This window comes from Ursus americanus, chromosome 24, assembly GCF_024610735.1.
Source record: "Ursus americanus isolate L20-20 chromosome 24, mUrsAme1.1.p, whole genome shotgun sequence".
NCBI classification, from domain to species: Eukaryota; Metazoa; Chordata; class Mammalia; order Carnivora; family Ursidae; genus Ursus; species Ursus americanus.
Genome location: NC_142150.1, coordinates 47,663,138 through 47,675,572, shown reverse-complemented (window position 1 = coordinate 47,675,572; position 12,435 = coordinate 47,663,138). Strand labels below are relative to the sequence as shown.

Sequence of the window (12,435 nt, the reverse complement as noted above, 5' to 3'; positions counted from 1 at the left end):
GTCCCGCCAGAATGTTTCATCCCCTCCCCCTATGTTCTTTCTCTCTGGTACATATTGACTGTTACTTTATCTTTTCATGTTCTGTATACTGTTTATTATTTGTTTTAAGTAAAATTACTTGTTTTCAATTGAACACATCATGCACATTGAGTATATTCACAATGTTGTGCCACCCCACCAGAGAACATTGCTGCAGAATATCTCCTTCCCCAAAGGAGTCCCTGAACCAGAAGCCCTCCCTGCCATTTCTCCCCCAGCCCACACCCTCAAAACCCCTAAGCTGATCTGTTTCTTTACCTGTTCGGATGTTTCTGTAAGTGGAATCACAATAGGTACCTTCGTGTCTGCCCACCTATTTTCAAAGGGGACTCTTTTTTCTGTGTTTATTTGACATAGCATTTCCCTTATTCGATACTGAAATCCCCGATGGATTACAGATCAGACATAATTATAGAGACCACTTTAGGAATTATGGGCACAATCTCAGGGCCGAGACCCCTGTTCCTGCTGGGACACCACGGCCTGACTTCAGACAGGGAACAGCTGGCTTTCCTGTGACCCACAGAGAAACCAGGGAAATGCAGAAAGCTAGTAGACACACTACAAAGGGCAAAAGCATTGCTCACAACCAAAGGCCAGAGAAAGGTTTCCCCTGCCTCTGGTCCAAACCATGCTCCAAGTCACTGGGTTCCACAGGGACAGAGACCAAACACATGCAAGTCCGAGGGGGAGGATAGGCACGCGGGGAGTATGTGTCAGAGATGCGGGAGCTCCAGGGGAAGGACTCCGGCAAAGGAAACCCTATGGAGGCAGCACTGGTCACGTTCAGATCAGCAGGTTTCTGGTCCGGGGAACAGCAGCCCTGGGGAGAATGTGAGGACAGAGAAGTCCCCCGCAGGTCCCCTGGAGAGAAGGGTGAGGGGCACCCCTGTCTGGGAGAACAGTGAGTGGCACCCACCCCAGGCCATAGGTGCACCCATCACCTAGCATGCTCCTCCTCGGACTCACCCCTGAAACTCTCACTCAGTTTTTCACAGATGTATTTTCAGGAGTGTTCATCACAGCGGTGGTGGAGAGAGCAGGCTATGCACCAACGCTAATGCCCAAGGAGATGGATGGGATCCTCGGTCCCAGTCCTCATGAAAGGATGCCCTATAGCTACTGTCACAGCTTCCTCTGGGGCACAAGATCTGGGAAGCCCCTCCTGAGACTCCCCTCCTGCCACCCTGCTCCTGGGAACATTCAGAATTGTCTGATGAGGAGGTGGAGAGGATCCAGGATGACAGCAGGTCCGAGGAGAAGGATGGTCAGCACTGGGAGGACAGTTGGACGTGCCCTAAGCCACCATCCAGGGCCCGGGCTACGATGCCCTCGGACCTCACCCCAAATAATGGCTCCTGATGTAGGGACCCTACTTCCATGGTTTCACTCCCTCCCTCCCTACATCATTTATTCACTCCGTCATTCATTCCCCCCGCCTCTTTCCTTCCCCTCCACCCCTTCCATCCTCCCTCCCTCCCTCTTTCCCTCACTCCCATCCTCCCTCAGGCCCTCCCTCATTCAGCAGAGGATCTGGGGGCCCTGCTGTGTACTGAGCACCGGGGCTTCATCAGTGAGCACCCCCCAACCCATGCAGTCACATCCACTGTGGGTGGTGACAGGGGCCAGTCCTCAGAGTGAGCAGGGGTGATGAGCACCAGGAATCTGCTCCTGAAAACAGAGACCAGTTGCACAAAGAAAAGAATGGAGAGACCCATGCTTATCACTTCCTCTAGAAAAATCTAGTCCTGAAAAGTAAGTATGTCCTAGACTTAACGCAATGTGAGTTCTCATGGCAGGTACGTATTGATTCCTACAGCCAACGAAGAGTAAATCATCCAGTGTTGATGGGGGTTTGTGACACACCTTTTCTGACCAAATGACAGCGATTCAGCCAACATCTCCAGGGCCTCCAAGTCTTCCCAAGGCCTCTGCAATCCTCTGATTCTTCCATCAACCTCCTTGGGAAGCTCTGTCCTGTTGTCTTCCTTGTTGCCTGCCTCTTCTGGAACCCTTCTGTGGCCTCCCCACCAGGGCCACCCTCACCGGGATTTCCCGTGACCTGTGGCTAGGTGCCCGCATCCTGTGCTGGGCCCCACGAGCCCCGTGCTTTGTGCAAGTCCTGTGTGCTCACTCTGGGTCACTTGGCATCTCCCCTTACAGCGGGCTACATCTTCCTGCGCTGGGTCTCCTCTGAGCAGTCTGTGAGGCCGGACTGTGCCCATGTCACGGGCACTGAATCGCGAGTCTAGAAGGTCCAGATGACCCACTCCCAGTCCCAGCGTGTAGAGAATGGGCCGAGGGTGGTTCCCAAGCAGAGGAGGACTTGGGCCCAGGGGGCCTGAGAGAGGGCATGGCATAGTGAGCCTGCAGAAGGAGAACAAGCACCATGGCGGCCTGGGTGCTCAAGCCTGCTGGGAGACCAGGTCTCACATGCACTGGCTCTGTCCCCAGGACTGGAGGCCATCAGGGTATCCACACTCCCAGGCTGCAGGCTGGCAGTTGACTTGCAGGGGGGAGGCACCGCTGGTGCAGGAGAGAGCCCTCCGCAGGGAGGAAGGGGCAGGCGCTCCCCCAGCAGCAGGTGCACTGGGGAGGGCTGAGGGGGCATCAGCAGACAGCAGTGGCTGCAGCTGGGGTCTCCACACAGGCCCCTGCCCCAGGGCCAGCACGAGATTGGATGGCCTTTGTCCCCGAAACACAAAGTCTGGCCCAGGACCCCTCCCTCAAGCCCCCATTCCCAATCTTTTGTACTCAGCTCAAGTGACAAGAAATGGCCAATAGTTTAGGTGGTGCTGGGTGCACAGGGACATTTGTTTTTCTGGCCCATGCTGTAACAGTGCTGGCATTTTAAAGATCTCAAGGCTTTGATTCAAAAACTGTAGGAAGGTAGCTTTGTAGCTTTCTGGAAACCTGTCTCTGTGCCTTGCAGCCCTCCCATCCCACCAGCTCTGCTCAGAATCCCTCCAGGCCACAGACCCACAGCCTTGGGTCCTCAGATGGCCCAGACGATGTGATCCAGGTGGGGCAGCAGGACACACTGTGGATTTCAGCAAACCTCCCCCCCCCATAAAGTGAGGGTACCACTGGGCGAGCTGTCTGAAAACAGCCAGGTCAGGGTTCCAGGAAGACACCAGAGGCACAGGAGGAACTGGGGAGCATCTGAACGTCAGGTGGGGACAGTCAGAGCTTCCAGGCCCTATTCCCTAACGCTCCTCATCACTCAGCCTTTCTTCCAGTGAATCTGCTTGGTTTCTGTTTGCCCCAAATGTTACCCGTTGCCCTGGGCAGCAGAGACTCACATACACCTTTAAATGTTTAGGACATCGAATGCCCTCCAGTAGCCACCTCACTACAGTTGGTGGTAAGCAAGAAGTCACTGAGGTCTCCAAGGGTCTGTACTTGGTGTTTCCCTCTTCTGAGATGGGGACACCTGTGGAAGGTGCAGGTGGCCAGCTGCGGGGGGGGCAGGCACCTGACATGGACAGATGGGGTAGATGAGGCCCAAGGCCCCGGGGGGGTGTGTCCAGCATCCGGACTGAACAGGTCTTCAAAGCTGCAGATTGGCTGGGATCATCTTCAGGCTGAGAAGGAAGATGAGGGGAGCAGAGGGGAGCAGAGGAGGCTCAGCTTAGACAGGAGAGGGCGGAGCCACTCCTTTGGGGGAAAAGTGGGTCAGGTCCAGGCTCATGGGGACAGACCTTAGGCCACTGTGTTACGTGAAATAAGCCAGTCCCTAAAGGACAGATACTGGACGACCCCACTCGTGAGGGACGGAGAGCACTCCAATTCACAGAGGTGGAAGGAGCTGCTGGGTGCCGAGGCTGGGGAGGGGGAATGGGGGTTAGGGTCTCGTGGGTAGAGGTTCAGTTTGGGATGACAATGAAGTTGTGGCGATGGATGGAGGTTGCAGGTGCAGAGCAGTGAATGTACGTATTGCCACTGAATTGTACCCTGAAACGTGCTTAACGGTATCAGTCGTATGTCCACTACACCACAATAGGAAGGTAGTGAGTCAGGAGGACGGGGCCATCGCGAGCCCCAGGAGGGCCCTGGAGCAGGGATCCTGTATCTTGGTTCTCGCTCTCACGCTCTGCCCCTTGTTGGTGACCGAGCTCACAGGAGGCACTCAGTGAATGCTTGCTAACACATAGTGCAGAGAGAGTCCACAAGTGCAAACCCTCCAGTGGGCACTGAGGGATCCCAACAGGACGCGCATCCAGACAGAGCCAGTGCCCACATGTCACAAACACCAGCACAGAAATAGCCATTTAAAACCAAGGCAGGAACCAGAAATAACCCAGAGGGCTCCATGCTCCTGGAGGCCGTGCTAGCGGTCACAGCCTCTGGTGGTCAGGGGACTGGGGGTCTGAGAGGTGGCTCGGCGCACCCCTGACCCTGAAGGCCCATGGCTGCCGCGAGGTGCAGGGACTGGGAGGAAGACCCAGCCAGGGCCCGTTCTGGCTCCAAGGCTGCTGCAGGGCCGCTCCCAGCCCACCAGGCGATGTCTGTTTAGAACCAGGGAGAAAACCTTTTCCCTCAATTGTTCTTTTTAAAGATGGGTGCTCAGCATTGACACAGAAAAACATTCGACATAAAACTGGAGCCGTTCGCAGCTGCAAATGACCCAGAAATGATCGAAATGCACTGACCACAAAGAAAGGAACTTGTGCCCCAGGCAGGCCTCCTGTGCATGGGGGCAGCTAGGGGCCCTGGACATGCCCGAGCGGGCAGTGCTGGACTCCACAGTTGAGGGGACAGAAGAAGGAATGTGCTCTTATGGCTCCGCTCAGAGAGGCCACCCTGACGGAGACGGGGCGAGCCCCTCATGTGTTCTGGATGCCCTGGTGATTCTTGGGCACTGCCCGAATCTCAGCATCTTCATGACCCGGGTGGGGGAGGGCAGCCCAGCAGCCTCAGGTCCCATGTGGCCTCCGGGGCTTGGTGGGCTTGTGGTTCAGGTGGCTCTCGTCCGGCCACATAGCCTCCATCCCATTGGCCAGGTCGACCCCCATTGCCTGGTGACAGGCCAATGTCAGTCAGTGAACCTCCACCACTGACCCCCCCAAAAAGGCCCCCATATAGTAAAAGTTGCCCTAGTGCCTGGGGATGTGGGCCTGGGACTGCGGCCGGCGGGGGTAGCTTAAGTTCTCATTGGCCACCCAGTAGAAACTGGGGTACAAAGTGACAAAGGGGGGGACAGGATCTCTACACCCACATGGTCACGGAACTTCATGTCCACATCCGCGCACACCAGGTCGTCCACCTCACAGAGGAAGCGCTGCTCACAGAAGCAGCTGATCATCGCCATGTGCTGCATGGACACATCCTGCCAGAGCGGGGCACTGCAGACCTCAAGGACCACCACCCTCCGGCCTTCCCAGAGGGGCACAGAGGCCCAGCAGCTGGTGGTTCGTGAAGACGTACTAGGTGACCCTGTGTCCACCATGAGGCACCGCGGACCTTGAGGACCACCACCCACTGGCCCTCATGGAGGGGCACATGGGTATGGCAGCTGGCTGATCGCTGAAGACGTACTAGGTGACACTGTGTCCACCATAAGGACCACCGCCCTCCGGCCCTCACAGAGGGGCACATGGGGCACAGCAGCCAGCTGGTCAGTGAAGACCTAGTAGGTGACCCTGTGTCCCACCATGAAGTGCTTCTTCGCCATCTGCAGGACTAGCTCCAGGAAGACCACATAGCTATGTGGACAGGAGACAGGGTGAGAGGAGGGTCACTGCCAGAGGCTGGCAGCAGGACCCCAAAGCTGAGGGCCATGGACACGTGTACCTTCTTCAAGGGGTCAGTGCCTGGGCTGCTTTAAGCAACAGCCACTCTCCTGGCCTCTCCTGAGTGAGTCTGCCCGTGGGGCCTCCCTACCTTCTGCTCCCAGAGATGGGGGCCGTCAGCACCCCATCTTACAAAGGGGTGCCTAAGGCTTAAGAGCTTGGAAGCCCATGCAGCCCCACATGGGCTCTAGCATGCTGGAGCCAGGAACACTCCCCCTGTGCTGAGCTCCTGGGCAAACCCCCAGGTCCTGTCCCCACCTGCCAGGAGCAGAGCACCTTGGGGCACAGCCCTTGTTTCTATGCCCTACAGTCTGGGTAGAACCAGCAGGCCCGGCCACCAGCCCCATTTTATTTTGAGTGGGATGTCACCGGCCCCCACAGAGCTGTCTCCACCTCCTGTAGGGTCCTCCCTTCAAGGCTACTGGGCATCCTGCTGACAAGGTCCTCAGTACCCCTGGTATTCCTAGGAGGGGTCACCCTCAAACTTCCCCAGGTCAGGAATCAGGTCCAGCCCATGGTCAGGGAAGGGGAAAGAGGACCTCTGGAAGAAGAAGGAGCTTGCTTAGGCCCCAGCCTTGAATCCAAGGGTGTAAGCTTCCAGGTCCAGGTCTACATCTCCCCAGAGAAGAAGTTGGGAGTCTTGTCCAACCACCTCACATGGCTGGTCCCCCTTTGAGGGGACTACCTTCTCCCCACCATGGGGACAGCAGCTCCCCCATCATCAGGCAAGTTTGGTGAGCCCCTCTGAGACTGATTTTTTATGCAGACACTAAGGCTACGTCCTTACACCTGCCCCATCACGGGCAGGTTAGCAAATTGCTCACATCAGGAAGGCGGGCACTACATTTAAATAGTGGACAGGCACGTTCAACCAGCAGACATGAGTCAGGTTATCAGGGGGCAATTTGGGGCCCAGCCAACGGGGAAACAAGCCAAACATGAAGCAGGGGGAGAGAAGAGTGCTCATGGCAGAGGGCACAGTGAATGCAAAGGCTTGGACTCAGGCCTGAGGCACACGAGGGACAATCATACCTCTGGGTGGCCCACAGAGGGGCAGGCCGTGGTGGGAGGAGTGAGGCTGGAGAGGATGGGCAGGAGGGGAGCAGACCACAGAGAGGCCCAAAGGTTTTGTGTTGAAAAGATCACTCTGGTTACTGGAGGAGAATGGGCTCTGTGCGTAAGAGGACAGGGAGACCCCTAACCCTAACCCTAACCCAACCATAACCCTAACAACCCGTAACACCAATGCTAACCACTAATACCAACCCCAATGAAATCATCACAAAATCAGCAAATACATTCCTACACCTGTCTTAAAATAGATGTAAGAAGCCTGATCAGAGAAATTGCAAAACCAAGAGCTCTTAAATATATTGTACATCATAAGTGTCTCTTCACAAACATCTCAAAGATTGTTCAATATAGTGAAACCAAGCAATGTTATACCGCAATAAATTTTTGAATAAAAACATGTGGTCATATTAATTGATGCAGAAAAGGTTCTAACCAAAATCCAATGGCTGTTGCTGATATAAACACTCCTGAAAACAGGAAAAAGGGGTAATTTTTTTCAATAAATCTATAGCAAACACCATGCTCAAGTCTGAAGATTGACAGCTCTACTCCGAAATCGGCAACAAGGACAGGATGCTGGCTTTCACAGAAGGGTAGATACTGTGTGATTCCACCTGTATGAGGTATCTAGAGACAGAAAGTTGAACGTGGCTGCAGGGCTGAGAGGAAAGGGGAATGGGGAGTTGGTGTTTCATGCATACAGTCTCCCTCGGGGAGAAAGAAAAAGTTCTAGAGAATGATGTACCACCGTGTGAACTCAGCTAAGGCCAGACAACTGTGAACCTGAAAAGTTTTAAGTGGTAAATGTTACTATGTTTAGTCACAGTGAAAAAATGAAGGACTGATACATGTCACCACGTGGACGGACACTGAAAACAGCCCAAGCGACATAAGCCATCCAGACAGGCCACCCAGATTGGAGCCATCTGTGCTCCTAAATCCATCAGGGTTGTGCAAATATGGGAAAGTCTCGGGAGCAGTTCCGGAAGAAGAAAACTGGATCCGAATGGAGCAGGACATTTCAGACAGTGGGGCAGGTGGAGACAGTTCAAGTGGGCCTGTGGTCTGGATTATAATATGGAAACCGCGGTGATTTCCTCGTTCAGGGCTATGTGGTGGTTCCGCGGGAGCGTGTCCCTGTTCGGGGTAAAACGCACTGAAGTATCCCGTGTGGTAAAGAAACGACAGCTGGGGAGTCCGAGTGTGGAGATACAGCGTATTTGTGCCGCTGTGACAGGTTCACTGCACCTTGAAATCACCACAGAGTCAAGTACTCTTCCAAACAACCAGGTCAGCACCAGGTCACAGGAGCTGAGACCACATCAAGCTTCCTGATGGAGGCCAAGTCCTCCCAGACCGGGTTCACCCACCGCGGAGAGGCCACTCACCAGGGTAGGAGGCCACACGTTAGCAAGAGACTCGTGGGAGGATGACATCGGGGGCCCCTGTGTCTTGGGTTCAGGAGAAGCAGCGGGATATGGAATTCGAATTTTCCACTCACTCCACCAAAAACTGGTTAGAACTGTGAAAATGCATGAAGGGAAGGCTCAGTCAAGTGGACTAGGGTCGCCAGAAGGGGGGTGGGCGGGGGAGCCAACCGCTCAGTGTCAGTCACAGGAACACCTGTCCATTACAGACCCCACGTTGAAGCTCCACAGCAGAGACTCATCAGTCACAGGCCCCAAACTGGGCCTGTGTCACTTCACCCAAAGGGGAAGACGCGGGTTTTACCTCCTCCAAGAAGTCACCACCCCTGCAGCTCAGTGGGTGAGAACCCTCCATCACCCCAAACCCCGCTTTTCTCCAGAACAACCTTCCCAACTTCCTCCTCCTCCTCCATGAAATACTGAACAGGGGACAGCCCTGCTTTCGGACACCTGTGAGACACCGACGACAGACGTCGAGGGAGAGGGACAGCCCTGTCCTCGGACACCCGGGAGAGACCGACGACAGACATGGAGGGAGACGGACAGCCCTGACCTCGGACACCCGTTAGACACCAACAACAGACGGACACCCGGGAGAGACCGACGACAGACATCCAGGGAGACGGACAGCCCTGTCCTCGGACACCCGTAAGACACCGACGACAGAGGGAGACCCGGAGACACCGACGACAGACGTCGAGGGAGACGGACAGCCCTGCCCTCGGACACCCGTAAGACACCGACGACAGACGGACACCCGGAGACACCGACGACAGACGTCGAGGGAGGCAGACAGCCCTGTCCTCGGACACCCGTAAGACACTGATGACAGACGGACACCCGGAGACACCGACGACAGACATCGAGGGAGACGGACAGCCCTGTCCTCGGACACCCGTAAGACACCGACGACAGACGGACACCCGGAGACACCGACGACAGACGGACACCCGGAGACACCGACGACAGACATCGAGGGAGACGGACAGCCCTGTCCTCGGACACCCATAAGACACCGACGACAGACGGACACCCGGAGACACCGACGACAGAGGGAGACCCGGAGACACCGACGACAGACGTCGAGGGAGACGGACAGCCCTGCCCTCGGACGCCCGTAAGACACCGCCGACAGACGGACACCCGGAGACACCGACGACAGACGTCGAGGGAGGCAGACAGCCCTGTCCTCGGACACCCGTAAGACACCGACAACAGACGGACACCCGGAGACACCGACGACAGACGGACACCCGGAGACACCGACGACAGACATCGAGGGAGACGGACGGCCCTGTCCTCGGACACCCGTAAGACACCGACGACAGACGGACACCCAGAGACACCGACGACAGACATCGAGGGAGACGGACGGCCCTGTCCTCGGACACCCGTAAGACACCGACGACAGACGGACACCCGGAGACACCGACGACAGACATCGAGGGAGACGGACAGCCCTGTCCTCGGACACCCGTAAGACACCGACGACAGACGGACACCCGGAGACACCGACGACAGACGGACACCCGGAGACACCGACGACAGACATCGAGGGAGACGGACAGCCCTGTCCTCGGACACCCATAAGACACCGATGACAGACGGACACCCGGAGACACCGACGACAGAGGGAGACCCGGAGACACCGACGACAGACGTCGAGGGAGACGGACAGCCCTGCCCTCGGACGCCCGTAAGACACCGCCGACAGACGGACACCCGGAGACACCGACGACAGACGTCGAGGGAGGCAGACAGCCCTGTCCTCGGACACCCGTAAGACACCGACAACAGACGGACACCCGGAGACACCGACGACAGACGGACACCCGGAGACACCGACGACAGACATCGAGGGAGACGGACGGCCCTGTCCTCGGACACCCGTAAGACACCGACGACAGACGGACACCCGGAGACACCGACGACAGACATCGAGGGAGACGGACAGCCCTGTCCTCGGACACCCGTAAGACACCGACGACAGACGGACACCCGGAGACACCGACGACAGACGGACACCCGGAGACACCGACGACAGACATCGAGGGAGACGGACAGCCCTGTCCTCGGACACCCATAAGACACCGACGACAGACGGACACCCGGAGACACCGACGACAGAGGGAGACCCGGAGACACCGACGACAGACGTCGAGGGAGACGGACAGCCCTGCCCTCGGACGCCCGTAAGACACCGCCGACAGACGGACACCCGGAGACACCGACGACAGACGTCGAGGGAGGCAGACAGCCCTGTCCTCGGACACCCGTAAGACACCGACAACAGACGGACACCCGGAGACACCGACGACAGACGGACACCCGGAGACACCGACGACAGACATCGAGGGAGACGGACGGCCCTGTCCTCGGACACCCGTAAGACACCGACGACAGACGGACACCCAGAGACACCGACGACAGACATCGAGGGAGACGGACGGCCCTGTCCTCGGACACCCGTAAGACACCGACGACAGACGGACACCCGGAGACACCGACGACAGACATCGAGGGAGACGGACGGCCCTGTCCTCGGACACCCGTAAGACACCGACGACAGAGGGAGACCCGGAGACACCGACGACAGACGTCGAGGGAGACGGACAGCCCTGTCCTCGGACACCCGTAAGACACCGACAACAGACGGACACCCGGAGACACCGACGACAGACGGACACCCGGAGACACCGACGACAGACGTCGAGGGAGACGGACAGCCCTGCCCTCGGACACCCGTAAGACACCGACGACAGATGGACACCCGGAGACACCGACGACAGACGGACACCCGGAGACACCGACGACAGACATCGAGGGAGATGGACGGCCCTGTCCTCGGACACCCGTAAGACACCGACGACAGACGGACACCCGGAGACACCGACGACAGACGGACACCCGGAGACACCGACGACAGACGTCGAGGGAGACGGACAGCCCTGCCCTCGGACACCCGGAGACACCGACAACAGACCTTGAGGGAGACACGCGGAGACCGGAAGACACTCTGCGCTCGGGAAGAACCGACGCCGTGAGAACACCTGCTCTCCCCACAGCCGTGTGTCTGCAGAGCGCGCGCCGTCGCTACCGAACCTCCAGACGCCGAACCGACAGCCCGGACCGGGTGTGGACGCGGGGAGGACCCTGCGGGGCCGAGGCGGGGGGAGCACGAGCACCGGGTGGGCGGCCGGAGGCTCCCTGACTGCAGACCGCCTGCGGAGCCCCCAGAACCGGATCCGTGTGCGCGTAAACACGGACCCGCGGACCAGCCCAGCGGATCCGAGCCCAGGGAGGGGAGACCCCACAGCCCCGCGCACAGCCCCGCCAGCGACCCCACGGCACCGCACACAAACCACGGAAACCCCACCGTCTACACTGCGCGCCCTGCCTCCGCGGGCTCCTGTGAGCACGGAGCCCTCGGCAGTCCCCGCTCAGACGGCTTCTCCTCATCTTCTCCTCCCGCGGCGGGTCCTGAGGAGACCCGGGTCCTATGGGTGTGGACATGGCCCCACATCCTCCACAGCAGCTCCTGTGGTGTGGACGCGGCCCCACGTGCTCCACAGCGGGTCCTGTCAGCGTGGACACGGACCCACATCCTCCACGGCGGGTCCTGAGGAGGCCGGACTCCTGTCAGCATGGACACAACCCCACGTGCTCCACAGCGGGTCCTGTCAGCGTGGGCGCGGACCCAAGACCTCCCGAAGCCTACACAGCTGGTCCTGAGGCCAGGCTCCCGTCACAGGTCTGCGCATGCCCGGCTGCGGGTGGGAGCGGGGGTCCTGCGCCCTCTGCAGGCGGTGGAGGCAGTGCAGGACTAGGTGAGCTCACCGTTCAGTGGAAGCACCTGCTCCCTCCCTGGGTCCAGCTGAGTCCATTTAATTTTGGAAATTCAAGCAGAATGGAGCCCAATATCCCCCAACTTCTACAAAAATAGTTAAGGAACAATTAATTGGAAACAATATGGAATGACAATAGTCCCTGACCCAACCAGTGGCACTGAACATGACCCTGGCCCTGACCCTGAAGCAGACCCACACTCTGACCTGAACTTGATCTCAAGCCTGGCCCTGACCCCAATCCAAGACCCTAACCCT

At 57.9% G+C, this 12,435-nt stretch overlaps 1 pseudogene; it reads right to left on the bottom strand.

Annotated features, from left to right (window-relative positions):
* Positions 1-4,955: 4,955 nt before the first annotated feature.
* Positions 4,956-12,435, bottom strand: part of LOC123775530 (histo-blood group ABO system transferase-like) — an 11,574-nt pseudogene continuing 4,094 nt past the window's right edge.